This window comes from Sminthopsis crassicaudata, chromosome 2, assembly GCF_048593235.1.
Source record: "Sminthopsis crassicaudata isolate SCR6 chromosome 2, ASM4859323v1, whole genome shotgun sequence".
Lineage (NCBI taxonomy): Eukaryota > Metazoa > Chordata > Mammalia > Dasyuromorphia > Dasyuridae > Sminthopsis > Sminthopsis crassicaudata.
Window position 1 is genome coordinate 1,492,693 of NC_133618.1, and position 10,000 is coordinate 1,502,692.

The following is a 10,000-nucleotide window of genomic DNA, read 5'->3' on the forward strand; positions in this document are numbered from 1 at the left end:
TGTGGTTGTGTGTCTAACAAGCCAGAACCACTTAATCTGTTCAAACAGCACAGGGAAAAAGGCAGGTTTGGACTGTTCAGATAGGCTGTGGTGGTGAGGGGCTTTTTAGGCAAGCGTCAATGCGCTGCTGCATAATTCATAGGATCAGAGGATTTAGAGACTGGAAGAGATCACCCAGTCCAACCCCCTCATCTAGATTTGAGGGAGAGGGGACTTGCTTCCTGGAAGCACACCGGTCAGAAACTGGGTCAGCAGCACACCTGAGGCCGGCCACCTTGGCTCTGGCCACAGCTCGCCTATGCCAAAGGGAGAAGCCGGGGTGGTAGAAGGGTAGTATTCGTGCACTGGAGCGAGCCGGGATTTTATCACGAGGTCACCGTGTTGCTTCCCATCTCTTCCCGTGCTGGCAGTGGAGCCGCGCGATGCCTTCAGTGAAATCTGGGAGTCCATCCTACCTGTCCGGTTGGCAGGAGAACAGAGAGTCCGGGGCAGTTTCTCCTGGGGCTCGCGGAGGTACGGGGCGGGATCCAAGCACATGTCTGGACTTTCTCAGGGAGCACTCTCCACCCTCTGGGACCTGAGCCTCACCATGGAGGCTTCTGAGCTTCAGTTCTCAAGGACCAGAGAAAGAACTTGGATCTGGACCAAAAGAGAAATGAGGTCCCCTGGCTGAGGGAGACGAGGCAGTCCTCTGGGAGGGGGAGGAACACACAGGGGAGGAGGCTTCAGAGGAGTCACACCCATTGACTTGGCTTGTAATAACTCGACATTTAAAGCCATCTTTGGTCTCGGCTTATTAGTGGAGGGAGCCCTTCCTTAGCGGTTCGGGGTGGAGAAGTCCCAGCCTCTCCTCACCGCTTCTCCCCTGCTCTCCCTGACGGAGCTTTGTCAGTTCTCCCCAGGGAATGCTCCAAACGCACCAGGGTTAGACGGGGTTCCTTGAGGCTTTGTAGCATTTTGTGGGCACCCAGCGGATTGCTGTCGAGCTATTTATATTACCCATGATAATTTTAAGTCGTTTTAATCTTTTCCTCTTTGAGATATGTTGAAAATTGATCCCCGAGTGCCTTTAAAATTATGTTGACTTCAATATGTCAAGAGGTTTTTTTGGGTGGAAAAAAATGAAACCATATGCAAATGTATGTATTATAGCAGTGTGTTCTCCCTCTAAAAACATGTTTGCAGATGCTCCAAAGTAAAAAAAAATGAAAAAGTAGTTTTTAAAATTTTAAAAATAATTTAATTTTCATACCCTTAGGAACTGAGGAAGATGGGGAAAATTTTTATTTTATGTCTTAGAATGGTTAACTCCACAATTCTGGGCACAAGAGGAAACAAAAGGCTACTGTGCAATGAACTGTGGTCTCACTGAATTCAGACTGATTACTAAGGGTGGAGAGATGATGGGGGGGAGAAAGGGGGGCACTCGCTCTGAAAAGGGATAGCAGCTTTCAGAGGCTCCGAGGTAAATCCCAATCAGGTGTGGGATCAGCCTGGAAAAGCCAACGGAGGTCCTTGATCCGTCCATCCACAAATGATTAAGGACCTGCTGTGCAGGGTCCTGTGAATCCACAAGATCCCGTCAAAGACTTAAGGACCCTGTGGCCTAATGAGGCAAACCATGTGCTCAGATAAAGGTCTTCTGGCTCAGCTTCCATGTACCAGTGTTGGCCCACTCACAGCCCGGGGGGGGGGGTAAGTGCATTTACATATTATATACACACATACACATACATGTGGGGGGCTCAGTAACCCTCTGCTCAGTCCAGAGAACAGTCCTTGTCCAAAGCACTTTCAGCTGGTTTTCTGGTCCATCTGCCCAGAGGAAAAGTTAACCCAAACAGTTAAACCTAAGAGCTTTGTAGGGGCCTGGCTTACAATAGCCTGACAGTCATGGTGGGAGGAGTGGGGATGACTGAGATGAGGCTGCCACAGCAGCCCGCAGGGAGGCCGTACAAAGAAGGTACAAGGTGACCACTGCGGGGGTGCACATCAAGGTAGCTGCTGAGCAAGTGGTAAAGGGTAGGAAGGGGAGACATCCACGCATGAGACAAAGCTAGTGCAGAACCATGGATGTGGATACGATAAAGGAGGTATAGTTGGACAGAGAAGGAAGGGTAACAAGGAAGGGGAAGATAGGAACTGGTTGGGATGGACTTCATACAAATTGTACCCTGCCTGTGAACGTGGACGCTGATGAGGGGTCCCTCATGAGCTGTCACCTACACTTTCAGAAAATCTTTCTGACTCCTGTGGGGAAGATGCAGAGAGGGGACCAACCTGAAGCTCTGAGACCTGTTGTGTCTTGGGGTTCTCAGGGGTAGATGATCAGGCCCTCAGACCGGGTCAGATACTTCATGTCTGCAGTACCAGACTCACTTCTGAGAGTCTCATCTTAACAAGGATGCCATAAGTTGGAGAAGGTCCAGGAGCGGGTGACCAGGATCTTTGGGGACAGAGCCCCTATCTCCAAAATATGTGAAGGTCTAGAACGCTGAAGAAGGATATAGGGTGTCTGGTGCCCGAGGGAGCAAGTGGAGCAACCAAAAGTGAGATGTAGATTTGACATCAGGCCGTAATGAAAAGTCAACTGGAGCTCCAAAAGTGAGCTGAAGTGGAAGTCGGTAAGCAAGCTCAGGCTGCTCATGGGCCATGACTACAGGATCCCAATTTCTTCTTTTTTTTCTTTTATCATCCCTTCCCCCTCCAAAGAGCTAGAAGAGATGGCTGCTCAGGTCTCTTAGAACTTGAAATTCTATGATTCTGAGGGTGGGGTAATGAGTTTTTAGTCAAGCAAAGAAAGAACCTCCAGTGGAAGAACATGGCTACTCATAACACTTAGAATATCAAGGAGTCAATCATCAGCTACAATCCTTTTGCTCAACCTGGCCATTCTATCCTCTAGACCTCTGGGTACTTCTGCATGATTTGCTGACACATCCTAAGAATTTTGGGACTTGCCATCTACCCTACATCTAAACCCTTCTATGTAGGCTGTTCTTCTCAGTTAGGTTGTAAGTTTTCTGTGAGCAGGGAGCGTCTATTTTTTTCCTGTTTGTGTAGCAAGCACTTGTTAGTAAGAACTTTTACATTCATTCATTCAGAGGTATTCAGGCAGAAACCGCACAGTCCATTGTCAGGGAAAGCGTAAGATGCTTTTCAGAATTTTGTTAAGAATTGGAATCCGTGAATTCTGTGGCCGAATCCCACTTTGCAGTTCCATGAATTCTGGCCTTTAACTCACACTCTGATGTGTGGTTTTTAATGTGGTGGGAACTGAACATGTATCGTTGAATATTCATGGCCCACTCTAGTGCAGCAGCTGAAGGGTTAGGATTAAAGTTGGAGGGGTGCATCAGTCCAGTTACAAAAATAAAACAATCACAAAACAAAACCGCCATGTTACCCAGGGTCTAGCGCAGTGCTGGACACCTAGGATGTGCTTAAAACACCTTTGTGGAATGAATAATTCCTATGTGGTAGAGCACATGGTGGGATGTGGCTAACGTGGAAGCAGACTGAAGGGAGTGGCTCCCGACCAGGTGTGGGAGAGTGGGAGAGGGAAGAGTTGGGGAGAAAAGCGTCATCTGAGAGAAATGAGGAACTCAACAAGTTACAAGAGTGGCAGCTTCCAGGGCTCACTTAGCACAGGGTTTGACATACTAATGTCGAAAGTGCTAAGTGCCACACTGTTGACTTACTAAAGGTAAGGTTCACAGCTCATCTTCCGAGAAGGTAGCAGGGAAGTGCAGGATCTGTTGAGGAGCCTTTGTCTATGATTTCAGGCCATCCCCTAATCTGTAGAGGTTAAAATGCTTATTTGGGAAGGAGTGAGAGTAAATGAAAATGGAAGACCTCTTGTGGCTGAGAGGATAGCACGGGGAGTCACCACGCAGGGAGCTCCCTCTCCTCGGGGTGCCCCAGGGGAGTGCTGTTTGTTGCTGCATTGGGTGTAAAGACACCAGAATGTTGGACAGAAGGAACAGGTCAGTGGCATCCCTGACACTGGCAGCACCTTCTGAGGACTTTGGGCTCCTCTCAGCTGTGCCCGAGTGCGAGGACTTGGAGTTCGGGGGACCTGGCAAATAAGAGGAAGCAATGATTAACACCTCACTTTGTGCCTATTGTCTGATTGCAGAAAAGGTTGGGATGAAAAAGAGGCTTTTTTAAGCATCTCTCAAGCAAGGTGTCATTCAGGTTGATGCTAAAATCATACCTGATTCTGTGACAGATGGCATATTTCAGGATGCGCAATCTAAAGGCACAAAAAAGGAAAATTGCTCACCTGAGTCATTCTTCATGTAAAAGGTCTCGTGCCATATTCAACAAAAAGTTTCCCAATTTATAGTGTGGTTTTAAATGCTTACATATAAAGATATAATATTTATTAATGGTGCTGAATCCCAAACACTAACAGGACACTGAATTAAGTTCTCAGGAGTGACTGGCTATCAACCACAATGGATGAAGAGCATGTATTGTCCAGAACCTGACATGTAGTTAGATGGACAGAGCACTGACTTAGCATACTTGATTATGTAGACCTTGGACAGGCATTGCCAATGGGCCCAGCCTTGGAGAGGAGGAGCGTATCAAGCTGGACCATGGCCAAGAATGATTCGTACCAGGGTCCTCCTGATGACTTTGGGAACCATGGAGCTCCGCCATTTTAGAAAATAGATGCCCTACAGGTCTGTGGCTATATTCATGATAAGTCCAGGTATGTCTGCAGAGTCTGGGGAAAATGGCTTCAAAAACATCACAGGAGATTATGACAGGAAGAAGTGGCACCCAAAGAGTCAAAATGTGCCCTCGATGAAAGGCAAAAGCATCACACGCTCCCTTTGTGCAAAGCTCTGTGCTAAGCCATGTAATAAAGCCGTCTGTGCTCTCCAGGAACTCCTATTCTAATGGAGGAAACGACACAGAAGGAAAATTTCAGATGCAAATTAGATGGGAAGGTGGTCCAGAGGGTGCAGTGATGAAGCAGGTGGTCAGGCCTCTTTTTGTTGATATGATCACAATTTATTTTAAACTTAAATACAAATAAGAGAAAAAAAAAAAAAAAAACATTGCCATGTGCGCAGCAGAACATAAAAGAGGATTCAATATAAAGCAATAAATGTCCATTTCAAGAAAATTTATATAACAAATATCACAAATTATTTTCTCAGCTGTCCATCTCTTGTAGATATTTTTGTTTTTCTCTGCTGTGTACTTTTTACTTGACTATTTTCTCCTCCCTCTCCCACTTCCTAAAGAAAGCTACAATTAAGCGCAGACATCTATGTATGTATGTATATGTACATATGCATACATACAAGCATATACATATCTACACAATACATATGCATATACACCAATATATATACATATACACTCATCCCATGCATGCAAGGCCACTTGTCATCGATTTCTCTGGAGATGGAGAGCTTTTTCTTTCACAAGTCTATCTTCTCATTTTCTAGACTACCGCAATATTCCAACCCAATCCCACACATCCTGTCTGAGAGAATAAAAGTTCCCCCTTCCATTTTCTACATTCCTTCTGTTCTTAGCTGGATACGTTTTATTTATAGAAGAAAATTGTAATTTAAAAATCAAAATTATCCATTTTGCACTTCAACAATGCTCTCACCTTATAATACAGTTTAAGGTGCGATACTGCTGAATCTTTTGTTTTAACCTGGTTTCTTTGACATTCCTGTCCTTGTATTCTTCTAATTAAATTTTGTTATCATTTTTCCTGACTCAGTAATACATATATGTACATATCTATATCTATATACACATAGATGTATATTTTAATTGGGATGATAGGACACAAATAAATTAGGTAAAATTGTCATCTTTCTTATGCTGACTTTCCTTACTCATAAACAATAAACATTACTTTATTTAGATCTTTATTTGTATAAAAAGAATTTTATGTTTATATTCACACATGAATAAATTCATCCCATTCACATTCTAGGCTATCAATACTTGTATATTTTCCTCCTTTCTATTTCTCTTCTCTATTCTTCTTGCCCTATTCCTATCCTTCCTCTTTCCTCTGCTTTACTTTTACTCACTATCTTGCCCTCCTATTCTTTAACCTACTCACCCCTCCAAGAATCCCTCCCTTATCTTCTTTCCTCATCTTAGCCCTTTGCCCTCTTGTTTTTTCTAAATTTTTACTTTTATACTCCTTTATGTGTATGTCATTGCCTCTTTAATCCATTACTGATGAGAAAAAGGTTTCAGCACTACCCTCCCCCCACTCGCTTCTTCTGTTTCAGTTTTTCCTTTTATGCCTCATTTGTATGAAATAATTGCTCCTTTGTCTCTCTCTACACAGTTTTATATGTCTTTAAAAAAAGAATCAGCCCGTCAAACTCAAGTCGGTCCAAATCTTTTTGTCAAACTGCAAAAATAAAAATGACAATTTTTAAAGAAGTAATATTTTCATATTTAAAAAAACAAATGATTTGATTTTATCACATAATTGATCCTTAATGTTTATTTTTATATTTTTTCTGGATGTTCTATGTCGAATTTTCCTTAAGTTCTGCTGTTTCTGTCACAAATAACTTAAAATTTTTCAGATCATTAAATATCCCCTTTTTTCTATTCAAGATTATACTTTACTTTGCTGGATAAATTACCCATGGTTGTAACCCCAGTTCTTTTGCTTTATGAAATATATTATTCTAAGACCTACAGTCCTTCAAAATAGTAACTGCTTGGTCTCGTATAATCCTTATTGTTGCTTCATTCAAAATTTTTTTTCTTCAATATTTTCTCTTTAACCTTGAACTTGAAAACTTGGCTATAATGTTTCTGTAAGTTTCCCTACTGAATTTCTTTTGTCATGATTAGTATATTTTTTTGTATATTTCTTTTTGGCTTCTTTGTTCTAGAACTTCAGGAAAATTTCCCTTAATAATTTCTTATAATATTGTATCAAAATTCCCTTTTTAATGATAATTTTCAGGTAGTCTGACTATTCTTATGTTATTTCTCCTCAATCAATTCTCAGGATCAGATTTTTTTTAATGAGATGTTTCACACTCTTGTCTATTTTTCCATTCTTATCATTTTGTTTTATTATTTTGTTGTGATACATTAGTATCTTTCCTTTGTTCAATTCTAGTCTTCAGGTAATTAGTTTCTTCTTTAAATTTCTGCTTCTCTATTTTCAGTTGGTTGACTTTCTTTTCATGATTTTCTTGTATTGATCTAATTTTTGTTTGATCTCTCTTATTTGATATTCAAAATCCACTTTAAGTTCTTCTAGGAAATCTTTTTGTGCTTAGGAAGGACCATTTGATATTTCTCTTTGAAAAAAGAGTAGCTTTTTCTTGTTTAGCTCCATTATCTTCCTTTGAATTTGAACCCAGATCTTTTCTACCCCCATAGTAACTATGTATGGTCTGGTTCTTTCTTCTTTGCTTGTTAATTTTAATTTTAATTTTTTATTTTTGTTTTATTTTATTTCTAATGGATATTAGTGGGACCAGGTTCTAGCCCGGAGATATACCCCAAGTCTCAGGTCCTTCTTGCTGTTATTTTTTGAGATCTGTCCTGGGACTCAATCCTGGGCTTTCTCCTCCATTCCTATTCCTGGGCTGGAGCCCCTGGTCACATTATCCTGCAGATGGAGTGTCACAGGTGTGACAGGTGTGTGCATAAATGTGCGTGCATTAGTGTGCAGGGTGAGTGTGTGCTACACGTGCTGTGTGTACATGCACAGGTGTGACAGGTGTGTGCATAAATGTGCGTGCATTAGTGTGCAGGGTGAGTTATGCTACACGTGCTGTGTGTACAAGCACAGGTGTGACAGGTGTGTGCATACATGTGCGTGCATTAGTGTGCAGGGTGAGTGTGTGCTACACATGCTGTGTGTACATGCACAGGTGTGACAGGTGTGTGCATAAATGCACGTGCATTAGTGTGCAGGGTGAGTTATGCTACACGTGCTGTGTGTACAAGCACAGGTGTGACAGGTATGTGCATAAATGTGCATGCATTAGTGTGCAGGGTGAGTGTGTGCTACACGTGCTGTGTGTACATGCACAGGTGTGACAGGTGTGTGCATAAATGTGCGTGCATTAGTGTACAGAGTGAGTGATGCTACATGTGCTGTGTGTACATGCACAGGTGTGTGCATAAATGCACGTGCATTAGTGTGCAGGGTGAGTTATGCTACATGTGCTGTGTGTACATGCACAGGTGTGACAGGTGTGTGCATACATGTGCGTGCATTAGTGTGCAGGGTGAGTGTGTGCTACACATGCTGTGTGTACATGCACAGGTGTGACAGGTGTGTGCATAAATGTGTGTGCATTAGTGTGCAGGGTGAGTTATGCTACACGTGCTGTGTGTACAAGCACAGGTGTGACAGGTGTGTGCATACATGTGCGTGCATTAGTGTGCAGGGTGAGTGTGTGCTACACATGCTGTGTGTACATGCACAGGGTGTGACAGGTGTGTGCATAAATGCACGTGCATTAGTGTGCAGGGTGAGTTATGCTACACGTGCTGTGTGTACAAGCACAGGTGTGACAGGTATGTGCATAAATGTGCATGCATTAGTGTGCAGGGTGAGTGTGTGCTACACGTGCTGTGTGTACATGCACAGGTGTGACAGGTGTGTGCATAAATGTGCGTGCATTAGTGTACAGAGTGAGTGATGCTACATGTGCTGTGTGTACATGCACAGGTGTGTGCATAAATGCACGTGCATTAGTGTGCAGGGTGAGTTATGCTACATGTGCTGTGTGTACATGCACAGGTGTGACAGGTGTGTGCATACATGTGCGTGCATTAGTGTGCAGGGTGAGTGTGTGCTACACATGCTGTGTGTACATGCACAGGTGTGACAGGTGTGTGCATAAATGTGTGTGCATTAGTGTGCAGGGTGAGTTATGCTACACGTGCTGTGTGTACATGCACAGGTGTGACAGGTGTGTGCATAAATGTGCGTGCCTTAGTGTGTGAGTATACACTGAGCATTTTGCATGTGTTGCTGTGGGGGGTGTTTGTGAGAGAGATTGTGCTCCCCGAGGCTTTGCCTCTGTACCAGGAGCTGGTCTCTGGGAACTGTGGGGGGTCATGGCACTGCCCTGGCTCCTTCAGTCCTTCTCCTGTGGGCTTTGTGTTCTGGTCTGTCCGTGCTCTGTTCTCCCCTGTTCTCGCTTCACTCTGCACCAGTAGGGAGCCTTCCCACATCCCAGCTCTCATCAGAGACCTCCCTCCCACTTGCACTGGTGGATGGAGATCTCCTGCTTAGAGGTTCATGAGTGGCTGAAATCAGGAGGACCCGAGGACCTGCGGGTCCCCTGTCATTTCTGGACCCCTGGTTCAGATTGTGCCTTCAGAGGCCCCGGGCCAGGACAGAGGAGCGCTTAGATTGGAACTGGGTCGCTTGCGGTCTGTGGCCAGGGGCCAGAGGAGGAGCAGAGGAGAGCTATCTTTAAGGAGCTGGAGGAGCATCAGCTGGAAGAAGGATGGCCCTGCCTGAGTCCCGGGGCAGAACCAGGGCGTGCAGGAGCCTGGAGCCGTGGACAGCACCCGGGCTCCAGTCAGAGGAGCTGCGTCCAGAAGTTGGACTTAGGACTTCCAAGGCTTATGTACGATATAGCCTCAGCAAAGTGACTTACCTTCCTCATGCCTCAGTTTCCTCACATGTAAAAGGAGAAACTGGGTGATGTCTGAGCTTCCTTCCCACTCCAGAGCTGGAGCCTTGAGTTCTAGGCTACAAGGAGGCTCAAGGTCGGGAGAAGCCTTTTCACCCACAGGAGGACCGCTGTCCCGGTGCGGGGGGCTCCTGAGAAGTCGGGGAGCCCCCACGTGAGACAGTGGGCAGGCAGTGCAGGTGGGGGGTTGGGCTAAGTGCTCCCGATCCTCCTTCCAGGTCCGCTCCCTTATTGACATTCTATCATCTCCACGCATTTCCCCATGGGGACACACTCACGATCCATACAAGTGCCCCCACTTCTGGGATTGCTTTCTCACA